Source organism: Vombatus ursinus, unplaced genomic scaffold (assembly GCF_900497805.2).
Source record: "Vombatus ursinus unplaced genomic scaffold, bare-nosed wombat genome assembly UNPS02005659.1, whole genome shotgun sequence".
NCBI classification, from domain to species: domain Eukaryota; kingdom Metazoa; phylum Chordata; class Mammalia; order Diprotodontia; family Vombatidae; genus Vombatus; species Vombatus ursinus.
Genome location: NW_020945437.1, coordinates 19,240,439 through 19,256,615, shown reverse-complemented (window position 1 = coordinate 19,256,615; position 16,177 = coordinate 19,240,439).

The following is a 16,177-nucleotide window of genomic DNA, read 5'->3' as shown; positions in this document are numbered from 1 at the left end:
GTTTGAAGTATAGTGGCACAGGATATCTACAGGGGAGAGAGTGACCTTTCTGATCACAGAGCTAACATTCTAATCCCCCCATCCATTGTTCAAGAGTTTTCCCCTCTCCAACTGGGGGCATCCTCACAAGCCATTCATATGTCTCATAACTACCCTTCCAAGGAAAATATTACTATAAACTTGGGTCCTTTTAAATCTGCCTCATCAGACTGCAAGCCTTACGTAATAATTCATAGAGGTACACAGATATGTATACTACTATAGTGCTGGTGGAAGTGAGTGATGGTCCAACCTTTTTGGAAAGACAAATGGAATTACTAAACATGTTACAAAAATGTGCAGATCCACTCACATAAGTTTACAAGCTACCCTAAAGAGATTCCATCCAGTGGCGGCAGAGATTGGGGGGGAGGGGTGGTAAAGAGAGACCTATCCACAAAAATCTTTCTTTGAGAACTATTTGTAACAGAAAAAAAATTTAAAACTGCCAACAATCGAGCAATTGGGGAATTGGTTGGACAAACTGGCATATGTAAATGCAATGGAGTATTATTATGCCATATGAAACAAAGAATTTGAAGAATTCATAAAAATATGGAAAGATAAATGAAGTAGTACACGGTGAACAAAGTAAAACTAAATGATTTTAAAAGCCACAACCTAAACACTACAAAAACAGCCACAGATTGATGTTATGGACACAGTAAAGAGGGTCAAAAAGACATCATGAAAACAATATGATGTGGCTAGGCTGAAGTCAATATACCCCCTCTAGAAATGAGGCTAATAATTATAAATAACAACTTTGTGGACACGAGCAATAATTTACAATCTTGGTGGGGGGTGGGAGAGGTTTGTTTTGTCTCAAATGAAATTTGGGATGAAAAATTTTTCTTACTTTATTTTCTTATGCACATGCCTATATACAGGAATATCTGTAATTGTCAATGGAGACTAAATTAAATTTAATAATAAAATTCTTTCCCTTTATATAAATTTTTTTTTTAATTTTGAATGAGTGAATGGTATTTGCATTCAAGAAGCTTATACTCAAATGGGGGAGGGGACAGGGAACACTAAAGTGTGACAAACTGCCACAAGAGTGGTCACAATCATAGGAAATGACTGGGCCCTAATTCCTAGCCCCTGAAGCCCCAGCTTCTCTCCAACTTAACTTTTTAGACAGCAATTCTTGGTCAAGAACCTCAGCAACACTTTGTTCCCTGCCTTAGTCATCACTTTAATGGCATGACATCGCCTCCAATTTGCTTTCCAGATTGTAGCAATCACCCCTTTTCCAACCAGTGACAGGTTCTTTTTCCAGGAGCTTGATGGGAAAACCTGGAGGTAGCAGAACCACTTACTAGCTACACAAATATGGGCAACTCACTCTACCTTTCCAAGCCTCAGTCTCCTCATCTGTAAAATGGTGGTAATATTGCACTATGGACCTTGAAGGGTTCTTGTGAACAAAAAGCTCATCTTTGTGAGCTCAAATCTGGCTTCAGATACTTACTAGCTGTGTGATCCTGGGCAAGTCACTTAATTCTGTTTGCCTGTTTCCTCATCTCTAAAATGATGTGGAGAAGGAAATGGCAAGCCACTTCAATGTCTTTGCCAAGAAAACCTCAAATGGCATCACAAAGAGTCAGACACAACTGAAAACAACTTAAAAAAACCATGGAACACTAAAGAAAGGCAAAAAATTACAACTATTATACAAGTGATTTTGGGCAAAGCAATCTGTCTAGATTTCCTCTCTCTGCTTAAGGCGGAAGGGTGGATATTCCTTTGTTCATGGGGAAAGTCCCCTCAGAGATTCTCCAAAATCTGCAGCCTTTCGGGTTTTGTGAACTGGGAAATTTCTACAGAGGCTCCCTCTGCCTGAAAATATGCCCCTTCCTTCCCCAATTTATGCCACTGGATTTGAATTTATTTGCTTTTATGCCACTGGAATCATTTCCTTTTGGCCCTTCAGGCAACATGTACATTTTAACTTGCCCAAGGCAAGGATTCTTTACCATTTGTGTTACAGACCTCTTTGGCAGTCTAGTGAAGCCTATATAGATTCTTCACAATAAGGTTTTTTAATACACAAAATAAAATATATAGGATTACAAATAAAATGGATTCTATTGTAATACAGTTAAAAAAATTTTTTTTTAATTCATAGATCTAGGTCAAAAACTGCTGGTCCCATATGGTTTTATGTTCCTAAAATTATAAAGCTTGGGAGCTGGAAGAAGCCTTAAAATTGCCCTATACCAACCCTTCATTTTATAGAGATAAATGAGGCCCAGAAAGACGTTGAATTGGACAAATTTGATAATCCAATGAGATGGCAAAGCTCGGACTCCAATCCAAGTCACGTAACTCCCAAGTCAAGAGACTTTCAGGAGAGAAAGTGAAGGGGAGGATGAAGAGGGAAAGGAAAAGGACAAAGAGAGGAAGAAGAAGGAGCAGGGCATGTTTTTCTTGCTCAGGAAGGAGGCCTGAGCTGATTTGCTCCACTTGAGAGTCAGGAAAACCTGATCAAATCACACTTCCGACACACTAAGCTTCCTGGGAAGGAGTGAGTCATTCAGTCTCTCTGTGCCTCGGTTTCCTCATCTATAAAATGAAGATGATAATGCCTGTATCACCTATTTCCCACGGTTGTGTGAGGCTCCGATGAAGTGACGTGTAAAAGCCTTTGCTTCAAAGCAATCTATTACTGAATTATCATTCAAGAAGAAGGAGAGAAAAGGACAAAAGAGGAGGAGGAAATGGAATGAGAGGAAAGAAGAAGAAAAGATGAAAAAGGGAAAAAAGAAAGAAGAGGTACATGAAGAGGCAGAAAAGGAGGAAGAGAAAGAAGTGGTTGATTGCTCCTCCTGCAGCTCAGGAAGAGATGCTGAGCTGAGGCGAGGGGAGGCGAGGCCCTCTCTCTCTCCACCAGCACAAGTAGCGTTGGCAAGAACAAGGCCCAGGTGAGGTTGTGAGGAGAGGGGTGATTTCCAGCCCCACATCCATTCTCCTCTCCACCCTGATGGGGGCTCAGGGCTCTAAACAGGCCTCTTTTTCTGGATCAATGACCAGCGTCTCAGTCCTTTGCCACCCCACCCTAAGCCTATCAACACCTACAACCTGGTACTGCTCCAGTTCAATATTCAGAGAACCTAATCTATGTCAGGATGTTACTGACTGACAATGTCATTAACCCCTCCCAGGTAATATAGTATGATTCAGGATGGGAACTAGAAGGCTTGGGCCTTTGTGGGCACCCCTCCCCTAGCCCTCATCTTGATGGTAGCAGCCCGACAGGCTGAAGTCTCTCCCCAAAACTGGGTGCCAGTGTCCTAGTAGCGTTTAACCTGTAAACGTATTCTTTATAAAGAGATTTGGGGAAAATGGGGGAGGATGGGAAGGGGACACACTTCCTGAGGGGAACACACATACCCAGGTGGAAACCAAGGGCTACCCTTGCCCCTTTCTCAGACCAGACACAGCTGCCATCCCCAACTATGTCTGATTTCACCCCCTCCCAGTCCCACATCCTCCCTTGGCCAACTGCTCACCTGACCAGACTTTCCTTCCAAGCGTCAGCACCTAGAGTGGCTGTTGCTAAGCAACGCCAACTTTCCTCCTCCCACCAGTGGTCCTTGATTCTACTCCCCTGCCCCTAGCTCCTGATGACTCTCCCATCGTGATACTAGAAATGGGAAGGAAAGCCCTTCCTGGGGAGAGACATGACGTCTCCGAGACCCCCTGAAGAGGCCACTGCCTTTCTTCCTCACAAGCCTAAGAATGAAGGAGATTTTTGCATCCGGAAACCAAGCAGGGTAGATCTCTCTCATGGGCCACATAGGATGATGGGGGGGGTGAAGTCAGGGACTCCCTGCACCCAAAACTTATGCCTCACCCATCCACTACAGCGTGTGAAGTCCTGCCATTAGAGCCAGCCAGTACGTCAGTGTAGTGACAGAAGTGCTGATCTTACCAATCCCAAGAGCTGGGTTCTAGTCCGGACTCTGACACATCAGTTACGGGGCCTCTGGCAAATTCCTAAACCCATGTGAACCACAATTTTCTCATCTTTAAAAGAGGGGATTGCTGATACCTGATCTGTCTCCTTTACAGGCCTGGTACTGAGGAGAAAAGAATTTTGTAAACTGTAAAGAACTATAGAAAGACGATCTACGAATGACTCTTAAGGCTGTGAAATTATAAAGACGAAGCTTGTCTCTAAGAAGAGGCATGAAAAGGCACTTTCCTCCCTCCTTTGCACAGGTGGTGAACGGTGCCAAAAATATCAGATTTTTCCATGTGTTGGCTGTTTCTCTGAACTGGTTTTTTCCCTCCTTTTCTCTCCCCACTGCTTAATGCCTTCCTTCTGAGATCACCACCCATTAACACTGCATCTATCCCACATATACATTGATGTTTGCATATCATCTCCCCCGTTAGAGTGTAAGCTCCTGAGGCCAAGGATTGTCTTCTGCCTTTGCATCCTTGGTGCTTAACACAGTGCCTAAAACATAGTAAGCACTTAATAAATGCTTGCTGACTGGTTTTTAATTCTTTATTATAAAGGATGGCTCTCTGTGAGGAGAAGGGAGACATCGGGAAATACAAGTGGTAGAAAAACTAAATATAATAAAATTTAATTTTAAAGGGGGGGAAGGGAAATAAGCATTTATGTAACGCCTACTATGTGCCAGGTCCCAGCCTATGCAATTTACAAATATTCTCTCTTCTGATCCTCACAACAACTCTGCAGGGTAGGTGCTATTATTATCCACATTTTACAGTTGAGGAAACTGAGGCAAACCGAGGTTAAGTGATTTTCCAGGGTCACACAGCTAGGAAGATCTGAGGCCACATCTGAACTCAGGTCTTCTTGACTCCAGGCCCAGTGCTCTATCCATCCCTCTACCAGTTGCCTCTAGAATTATTAACTTAAAAGAAATTTCAAAATTATTAAATGTAATAAATATTAAATTATAAAACAAATACAAAAACAAAATAAAGTTATAAATTACAAAATAACAAAATTAATTGAATATGACATTAAGTTGAAGAGTACAGTAACAACTCACCATTCTGTAGCATTTTAGGGTTTACAGAATACTTGCCTTATAATAGCCTTATGAAATAAGTGATACAAATGTTATTATCTTCATTTATAGAGGGAAAAAACTGAGGATTAGATAGGCAAAAGTACTTGTGCAAGATCACAAGTCCATCAAATGAAGGAGGTACGGAGATGGGGTTGGAATCCAAGGGATGCGACTCACAGCCCAGTGTTCTTTCCACCCCTACACCACAGTCCCTCTAACTTCTACTTGCTATAATTCTCAAGAAATAAGAATTTCTGACAATGATGAAATATGATTTCCACATCCTGATGGAGAAATGATGGACTCAGGATGCAGATTCAAACATATTTTTGGACAAGTCCAATACAGAATTTGTTTTGCTTGACTCTGTAGTTTCTTATCTTTCTTCCCCCCAATGGGGGAGAAAATAGGAGGGAGGGAAAATATATATTTTGGTTAATTTTTTTTTCTTTAATGAGCCTTTCTGGATCATCAAGAAAGCTCAAAGTCCTCAAATATTTGAGTTTGGGGGTTTTTTTGCATTAAAGTATATTGGATGGATTTTTTTCTAAAATACATCATGCCTCTTCCCTGCCTTCTAAACCATTTCTGGATGTCTCAAAAGTTGCTAAATTATTGGTTCCATGAGAGCAGTAACCATAGTATAATTATCTTTCTATTTCTTCCAGTTAGTAACACAGTGCTCTGTACCTACTTGGCACTTTGAACAGCTGTTGGCATCCAAGAGTTTTTGAATGAATAAACGAATGAACATTGATTACCATATGATAATGTCCTCAGAGGTGGAGGGGATGTTGTTTGCTTATACCATACAGTTTGTGTCTGCTTTTTTTCACTTTATCTATCTCATCCCTCCTGCCAGGGTGTGTCAGCTGTCACTTCCTGACATCCTTCCCATTCTCTCAAGCCATCATTTCTGGATTCACTTTAGTTATCTGTCCTAAATTATTCCTTTCCAAAATGCATCCCAGGAAAATTGCCATCATTTGCCTTTTCTAGTCCCGTTCAAATGCTAGTGAATGCCCCGGAGGAAATCACACAACCATGGTAACTAGGTCTTCTACAAATCTATGCTACCCAAATCTGGCTTCGGATTCTCCCTATGATGCTATGTCACCATGGGAGTTGCTATACCTCTGGGCCTCATTTTCCTCCACTGTAAAATTGGGGTAATATCTACAGTCCCTACTTGAGGTCATTGTGAAGATCAAATGAAATAATATTTGCTAAACCGTAAAACACTATAGCGTTATTAACAGAAACAGGCTTAGAATGACACAATAGATCCTTAATGCACTGGAGACCAACTGCATAAACAATCAACAAACGATCTAGTGTTGCAATCCAAGCCCCTTTGGTCCTTGAACCCCCACAGCTGCTTGGTCCCAGTCTAGGTCAGTATATCACAGTTAGTAACAATCTAGGGGCAGCTACATAGCTCAGTAGATAGAGGAGCACTGGACTTGGAGTCGGGAAGACCTGTGTTCAAATCTCCATGTTCTTTCTCACTAAGATACCTGAACAGGGCGTCCTATTCCTGTTCCCAAAGGGAACATTTGATCATCCTCCACCTGTTCATCTGACAAAGCACCCTGATTCCTCCCAGAACAATCTCTCTTCTCTCCCAAAGAATCTCTCTCAGACAAAAGGATAGGATTATTTAAATCACCATAGGCCAGGGATGCTTAACCTTTTTTACGTTATTAACCTCTTTGGCAGTCTGGGGAAGTCCTGGGACCCCTTCTCAGAATCATGTTTTTAAATGTATAAAATATACAAAGGATTTGAAAGAAAACAATTATATTGAAATACAGATACTGAAAAGAAATTTTAAAGCAAGTTTGCTAATACTGAGTTAAGAACACATGTCCTAGGCAATTACCAATGCCACATAGGGTTTGGGGAGGTAGAAAGAATTCCCATTTCTATAGTACTTTAAGAATAATAAGTCTGTCATCCAGAAAAAGAACTATAGAGTCTCAATGCAGATCAAAACATACCATTTGCGCTTTTTTTTTCTTTTTTTGTTTGTCTCTTCTTTCTTGTGGTTTCTCCCATTGGTTCTAATTCTTCTTTACAACATGACTAATGTGAAGATAGGTTTAATATGAATGTATATGTAGAGCTTATATCAATTTGCACACCATCTTGGGGTGGAGAGAGGAGAGAGATGGGGAGAAAATTTGGAACTCAAAATCTTATGGAAGTGAATGTTGAAAACAAAAAATAAATTAATTAAAAGAAAAAGAAATGATGAGTAGGCGGACTTCAGAAAAACCTGGAAAGACTTACATGAACTGATGCTGATCAAAGTGAGCGAAACCAAGATAACGTTGTACACAGTAACAGCAACATTGTGCAATGACTAACTTTGATACACTGAGTTCTTCTTAGCATTGCAAGGACCTAAGACTACTCCAAAAGATTCATGACAGAAAATGCTATCCACATCCAAAGAAAAAACTATGGAGTTTGAATGCAGATTGAAGCACATTATTTGTTCTTGTTTTGTTTTGTTTTGTTTCTTCTTTCTCATGGTTCCTCCCATTGGTTCTAATTCTTCTTTACAATGTGAAAATACGTCTAATATGAATGTATATGTAGAGCCTATATCAGATTGCATGCTGTCTTGAGGAGTGGGGAGGTGAGGAAGGAAGGGGAATTTAGAACTCAAAATCTTACGAAAATAAATGTTGAAAACTAAAAATAAATTAATTAAAAAATTAACTAAAAAAGAATAATAAGCCTGTGTCCTCAAACACCAAAAAGTAAATAATATAAGGGTAGTGCAGTGGATAGAGCGCTAGGCCTTAGCCAGGAAAATTCATGTTCGTGACTTCAAATCTGGCCTCAGACATTTACTAGATGTGTGACCCTTGGCAAGTTACTTAACCCTGTTTGCCTCAGTTTCCTCATCTGTAAAATGAGCTGGAGAAAGAAATGGCAAACTACTCTAGTATCTTTGCCAAGAAAACCCCAAATTAGGTCACAAAGAGTCAGACATGACTGAAATGACTGAACAACAAAACAAGGAAAATAGTATAAATATTATAACCTATACAAAGCTTTCTCTGATCCCTGGTCCCTTACCAGTCATTAGTACTCTCTCACTCCTCAAATGATCTCGTCCTTAATAATCTGTGAACATGTAGATGTCATTTCTTGGTGGGCAGGATCTTTCTTCACGTCTTTGGATCCCCACATTTATCACAATGCATCCCATAGCATAAACTTCATACTGGTTGAACTTCATTGAATTCCCATTTTCAGAGGAAGAAACTAAGAGGCTCTGAGTCACAAAGGTGGTCAATACCAGAGACGGTAGTAAAAACCCAGGTGCCTGACACTAGGTCAAATGTTGTTTCACTTGTGATAACATGCACATATGACAATATATGTTCATATAAGAATGAATACCAATAGTATTGTAGTCGTTTGGGGATAATGGCTTTTATATGCCCTCATACAGGAAAAAATCCAGCCAAGGGGTTTGAATTAGCTCAGAATGCAGCATCTGAATTAACTACCAAGTGGCACTCCTCTTAAAATACAGAAGTTGGTCATTGCTTATGGAAAAAGGCTGTCCCATGTTTTTTTGTTTTGTTTTGTTTTGTTTTTCTTTTAAAATCAGACTACAATATCACCATTGGCTACTAGAGGGCTCTCAAGACTGTAAGCACTTGGCCTGCATCCCCTGCTCAGGGCCACACTGCTTAAGCTTTCTACTTAAAATCAGCCATTAACCTCTTTATTATTCCATGTCTAGTCAAGGGGATGAAATAGTGCTAAAACATGAAAATACAAAATTTATCATGTTTCTATTTCAGACTTTGCTCCCACTCATCCTGTAAGATAATTCACTACTCTCAGTTCTCCCCCCTCAGCACCCAAATTCAGAAATCCAGTATATGATCAGATTACTCTAACAATTAAAATGTAAAAGAAAATATTATTTGTAAAATACTTAGTCCGGTGTTTGGCACGTGGTAGACATCTGATAAATATATCTTCCCATTCCCTCTCCTTACCCTATCATTCCTGCTTCCCTCCTGGAAAATAGGAAAGATTCCCAATGTATGTATGAGTCAGTACTCGTGGCTCATGTGAATGGAGATGTTCTCCAAGGTCAAGGAAGGCAAAGGAGCAAAGATTCGAGAGGCTCCATGATTCTGATTCTACCCCATCCCTAGGCAGGGCTCGTGGAGGGAATAGGGCTGGTCCTCATATCTTTTCCCTTGAAAGTTGGCCTCTGCCTTACGCTGCTTTAATGTCATCGTACAGGAAATATGCATCAACACTTAACAAAAACAATTATTCCCACATCCCAGATAATCATCTTGTAATACCACCTACATCAAATCCCCAATGGCATTACATACAACAGACATAGCTCGGTGGAAAGTAACACTTGACAAGCTGTTTCAGTAGCTTGTTTAAACTACACACAGAAAATCCCACATATTCATATCATGATAGTACATACATACCCATGCCTCAGACTCTGCACCATACTTACTGATGATTAGGACTTGGACTTTAAAGTCTTGAAAGGTGGAGATAACAGGAAGCCAGTAGTAAAATATTAATGTTGTTGTTATTCAGTCATGTCTGACTCTTTGTGATCCCATTAGGGACTTTCTTGGCAAAGACACTGGAGTGGTTTGCCATTTCCTTCTCCAGATCATTTTTACAGGTGAGGAAACTGAGGCAAACAGTTACGTTTCTTGCCCAGGGTCACAGTATCTGAGGCTGGATTTGAACTCAGGTCTACCTGACTCCAGGCCCAGTGCTCTTTCCACTGTACCACTAGCTGCCCCTAAAATATCAATAGGTTAACAGACACTCAGCAACAAACAGGAGTAGCATCAGCAAATAAACAACTAGCATATAATGAATAGCTATCAAATGGTCCTAGCAAATAAATATCAGCAGCAAAATAATAAAACAGAAACATAATTCAAAATGCAAATCATTTAACACATCTCGATACATGGAGTTACATTTGAGGTGAAATCATGGCTACTTAGTAGATATTTGCGAGTATTTACATATCTCCAACTTTCAAGACTCCAAAGTACAAGGGCTACTCCTCAGTAAGCATGGTGTAAACTCTGCGGCACAATTTCTGGCGGAATTCTATGTGTGTACTAGAAATACCACATGGTGGCTCTGCTGAGAATTTTTCTCCTGATCTCAGTCTTCCTAATGTGTTCACCAAACCACAGTTCTACCAAAAGTACATTAACATGTCTGTTTTCCAGTAGTCTCTCCAACATTTGTCATTTTCTTTTTTGTCATCAATATGATGATGGTTATTAAGTAGACTGCTTTAATTTGGTTTTTTTAGATTATTAGTGATTTGGTGCATTTTTACAGATAGCAATTGATAGTCGGATGTCTTCTTTTGAGAACTGCCTATTCACTGTGCCACCCTCTCCTCACCAGCTCCCACACCCCAGACTCTCCTGTTCATACCATCTTCCCCACTCCCCACCTTTTTCCTGTTCTGGAACCATAACTGAATCAACAGCGTCATCATTCCAGGAAAGAATGCATCCACCTAATCTCTTGTGGCTTCACATATCAAGTTCCGTAGTTTACAAACCAAAATACCATCCCTGGCTACCCCTTCCCTCTGTGTGGTCTCTTTCCCTCCCCCTAGAATGTAAGCTTAAGGGCATGGTGCTTGGCCCAGAATGTTTTTTCTTTCATTCATTCATGCACTCATTCACTTCCATGTCATGCCTCCCCTAGCTGCCTGAAAGCCAAGACTGTTTCATTTGGGTTTCTTTTTAATTCTCATATCCTTAAGGTTGACACACAACCCTCCATATGAGTCACTTAATAAAGGTTTATTGAAGTAAAATCTGGGAGCCTGAGCTGCAAGCAATGCCATCCAATTCAGGCAGGGAGCCAAGAGTGGAGGAAGAACTGAGACACTGATCTTGGGGGCAACAGGATTTCTCTTCCCCAACCCCAAATCAGCCGTGGCATCTAGTAGTAGGCACTCTTGCTAGGAAAAAAAAGCAGGTCATGAATCAACCAAAGAGAGTGAAGGAAAAGTGACACCCTGAAGAGAGACAGAGACACAGAGAGACTGTCAAGTGTGAAAGCAGTTCCATGAAGTGTGACCGCTAGCACCGGAAAATGGAGCCCCTTGTGAATTCATGGATTCAGGAGGGAGTTGGCCATGGCAATCCAGAGTTGAGTTACAGAGATAAATCCCTGAGAGGAAGAAAGACCTCCGGGTCCTAGAGTACTGGGACTGAGCCTTTGCCTTAGCCACATGGGATCCTTACATGTATGCCCCATTACTTCAAATTTTATATTCAGTCAAAGGGCCGCACTTGAGGACCTAGAGGGCCACATGTGGCCTCAAGGCCGTCGGTTTCCCACCCTGGGCTAGACTATAGCAATGGCAAAGCAAGGCTCTGTCACCACTACAAAGAACAGCTAGAATTTCTTTCATTCACTTGTCTGAAGATGTATACTTCTTTTCATGCAAGAAGAAAATATTCTTTCCAAAAGACATGGCCACTTGAGACTAGGATTAGCATGAAACACAGGAATGAATTCTTGGTAACAGTGAACTTAGAAATCTTCCACAGACAAGATGTTTTGATTGCCAAAATTATTGTCTTTCCCTTTGCCACAGTACTAGAGATGCCCCAGGATCCCACATCTTCATCACTGTCATATTATCTATTGACCCTAGCAGATGGTAAGCTACTTGAGACCGGGACTGTTTGGGGAGCATCTTTGGCAGGGGAAAGTGAGGAGCCCTTACACTCAAAACTGAACATATTGCCTTGTACATGATCCAATACCCACTTCACCAGGAAGGAAAACAAATTTCAAGAGTCCAAAGCCATAAAGCCAGTTCCAAGGAAACTGCTACTTTTTCCCCTTTAAGGAAGAACTAATAGGATAGACCTTCAGGTTTTCTAGGACACAGGGATACTTGCCCAGGGGATTTCCTCACTTCTTTTTAACCTTACCTCTTCTACAATGAAAGAGCTCAACATTTTTTCTCTTTTTTTGGTGAGGCAATTGGGGTTAAGTGACTTGCCCAGGGTCACACAGCTAGTAAGTGTCATGCGTCTGAGGCCAGATTTGAACTCAGGTCCTTCTGACCCCAAGGCCAGAGCTCTATCCACTGTGCCACCTAGCTGCTCTAGACCTCAACATTTATCCTGTCAGTCCCTTGGTCAAACTTCTAGAACAATTAGGGAAGCATCCATGACTGCAGGGCAGAGATGATGACAAGCCAGGTTGCTCCTAATCTGGTCTGGTCTGCCCTGTCTGTCACAGAAAGACAAATGCCCATTTGTCTATGGATACAACAAGAAAAAGTAAGCAGTCCAATAGGTTAAAAGCTACATAACATTACTCCGAAAGTCCTGATTGGAAGTGAGATAATTCATTCCTGTATTTTACATTTGATTTTACTCTGTAAGTGATTTTATCCTGTAACCATATTCTATATTCTACATAACAAACCTAAAGTCTATTCTCTATCTCTGAGTGAAAAATCATGTGTGCAAAAGTTCAAAATCCTTTCTCTTTGAAGATAAATACCAAAGGTTAGATTTTCCCACAATCAATGACAAAGAAAAATCTGTTCTCAACACTCATAAAACATTATCTCAGCATTTCCTGCAAGGTTTGTGTGGTATCCTTTAGTAGCTGAACTAGCTGACTTTGTCCCATCTTTAAAAAAAAAAAAAAAAAAAGATAATCACAATTAAGTTTATATACTTGGGTCCTTATCAGTAACCCCAGGATGCAGCTGAAACCCAGAGAATTCACAAAACCATTCCTTAGGAGAATAGAGAGAGGTGGTCTTCATCCCACATTGGGGTTATGCCCACTTTCTATCCCTGTGACGCTGGCCAATAACATGATTTCTATTCTTTGTTCTATGCTTATAAAATGAGTTGTATCTTCAATTCGGGGCCTTCTGACCAGAGGCAGTACCATTTGACCCATCCTTTATGATATTAATAAATGACGTCTTGCGCAGAGAATTACCTCAGTTTACCCTTTTGTTAAATTTCACACTACTGAAGAAAGGCGCTTCTTTTCCTGATTAGAAAACAATTACGTCTCACATCTATCAAAGGACTAGATTATGTAATGCCAAGGATAGACCCTATGGTTCCCATTAGAAACAGCTGAACTTCTTTCACTTCTCCATCAGAAGTGCACATGCCTGAGGAAAAATCCTCTTCCCAAAAGGAATAATTGCCAGGGACTGACTCAGACATCCAGGAAGTACAGAATGAGTAACCACCAATGAGCCCCTGTTAATAGCGAACTTAGAAACCTTCAACAGAAGAGTTTTTAACCCCCTGTAATGACTTTCTCTCCCTTTGCCCCAGGCTCAGGAGTTCCTTTGCTGGCAATTCAAGTCCCCATCTTCGACCCTATGCCGAGTTACTCATTGATCATAGCAGAAGCTAAGCTCCCTGAGGGCCAAGACTGTTTTGTCTGGGCTTTTCAGCGTCCATATCCCCCAGCTTAACACAGTGCCTCCCACCTCCAATTGTTTTGCAGAACAGACAAAAAAGGCTGAGTCCATAAGCACAACCATGACTCCCAGGAGGCTGCCTAATAAGGAAAAGCCAACAAGGACAGTCCTCTCAGTGGTTCCTCCAGAACAAGGTGCTCTTGGCCCTGCAGATTTCACCCTTATTCTTAGCAGCCGGCCTCTTCTACCCACAAAGGGCACAACGGGTCAGAATCCAGTAAGTGTTTTTGGAATACTGTTCCACCAATAAAGGGAGTGCACCTGAGAGTCCATGACAGCAACAATGCCAAGCCAGTGGGTCGTCTCTTCTGGGAATGGCTGAGCTATCTGTTTTTATGAAGAACTATGGCTTGTTATCTGTGGTTTCAGCCTGAAGAACTAAGAGAATTGTCAACGAGGTTAGATCCTCCGTAACTCCAACCCAACCTACTGACCAGAAAGGCTCCTCTCACTTAGCTTGGGAAATGAGCATCTCTCATCTCCACCAGAGGACTAGACCAGTAAAGCAAGGCCAGCCCTTATCAGCCTTACTGGAAATAGGGAAGCTTCCTGCACTCATGAGTCGGAAGATGCATAACTCTTTATGCCTGAGGAATACTGCCTTTCCAGAAGACATGGCCATGGGGGACCAGAGCATACATGAAATACGGGGTTAAGTTTTTAGTAACAATGAACTTAGAAGCCTTCCAGAACTTTTTTTCACCTCAGGCCCTTTTCCCCACAAATGATTGTCTCTCCCTTTGCTACAATCACAGGAATTCCCTGGATTTTCAGTGTTAATATCCCCAAGCTTATTAGTGTTTTGCACAACAAGCAATTAATAAAGTTTTGTTAAAGCAAATACAAAATGTGTACCCCCCTTTCATAGACAAGGAAAAAAAAAGGCTAAGAGGCCCCAAAGTTCAAACCTGAAACCTCGGAGATTGTTAATTTCTCAACAATGAGGAGGGGACCATCTTTCCCTGATTCCCCAAAGACAAGGTACCCTTACCTTGAAGATCGCACACTTTCCCTTTTCTAACCTATCTGCCCAACATTTAAAGGGCACAACCAGCCAGAATGAAATAGTTCCCTTTGGAAAATCAGTATGAGCCTCTGATGCTAGGGTCTGATCTGTCTGTTTTTAGGGGAAAATTGGCTCATTTATAGATTAATCCTAAAAGAAGGGAGACAGATACCAAACAGGTACATAGGTTCCCAAATTGGGTGATACCCCCCTGGGGGGCACTGGAACAATGGAGGGGGGCAGTAATAGCCTTAGGTGCAATTGGGGGGCATTGAATAAAAATAAGGATTAACCTAACCTAACCCCAGGGGGGCGCTGAGTGTTTTTTTTAAAGGGGGCAGTAGGCCAAATAAGTTTGGGAACCGCTGGACGATGCAGACCACCCCCTTAACCTCAAAGGGCTTCACTTATCTTTGGAGATAAGCATGTTTCATCTCCACCAAAGGACTAAACTAAAAAGAGTAGGCCAAGACTCATCAGCACCACAGGTAAAGCTCTCTGCTCTCATTTGTGTAAAGATGGGGATGTCTTCACAAAGATTTCAGAGGAAAATACTATTCCCAAAAGACATGGCCATGTGGAACTGGGGCATTCAGGAAGCATGGGATGAGCTCTTGGAACAAGCGAACTTAGAAACCTTCCACAGACAATAGCTGGTGATCCCAAAAAGGTTCTCTCTGACTTTTCCCAAATCCCAATAATTCTTTGCCTGCAACAACCACTCACTTTCTTCATCCCAGTGCCAATGACTCTAGCCGAAGGTAAGCTTCTTGAGGTCTTAGCCTCTTGTTTTGGGACTTTAATGTCTCCAGGTTAATCGATTTCCTAGTATAGAATAGACAGTGAATACATTTTTGTTTCATTGAATCTCATATCCATTTTATGAAAGAGAAAAACAACATCCAGATGCCCACAAGCAGAGGAAACCTCCAAAAAGGACACGGCTACATCCTTCACCAGAGTGAGGAAATCAGACTGAAGTCAAAATAGAAAGAATTCATTGATCATCTGATGAAAGAAACCCCAAGCTTGCAACACCTAGGGATATCATAGCTGGAAGCCAGAGCTTCTAAATTAAAGAAAAAAATACTTGAAACATCCAGAAAATTTTCAGGGATTAAGGAACCACAATCAATACAAGACCATGGTTTTCAAAGTGTGATCCCCAAACTTCTGGGAGTCCCTAAGACCCTTTCCAGATCTTACGAAAGAATTTTAAATGGGTCATGATCCTCCCAAAACTATTTTCATAATGATACTAAGACATTACTTGCTGATTTTTACTCTCACTAGTGTACAGTGGAATTGTCCTAAGATTATATGATCTTTGATGCTGTCATCACTCTTGAAGTTCTTTGAGCAAGCTGATGGGGAATCAACTGGCAGTGATGTTCACCTAGGGTCCTGCAGACCCATCTCTGTCTTAGCACAAATCTAGGCAGTGACACCAATCTGTACCTAGTCACTGTATTCTTCATCTCCATGAGCTCATAGTTTAAAAAAAACAAACATCAGTTTCACTTAAGAATGCTCCTGGTGAAG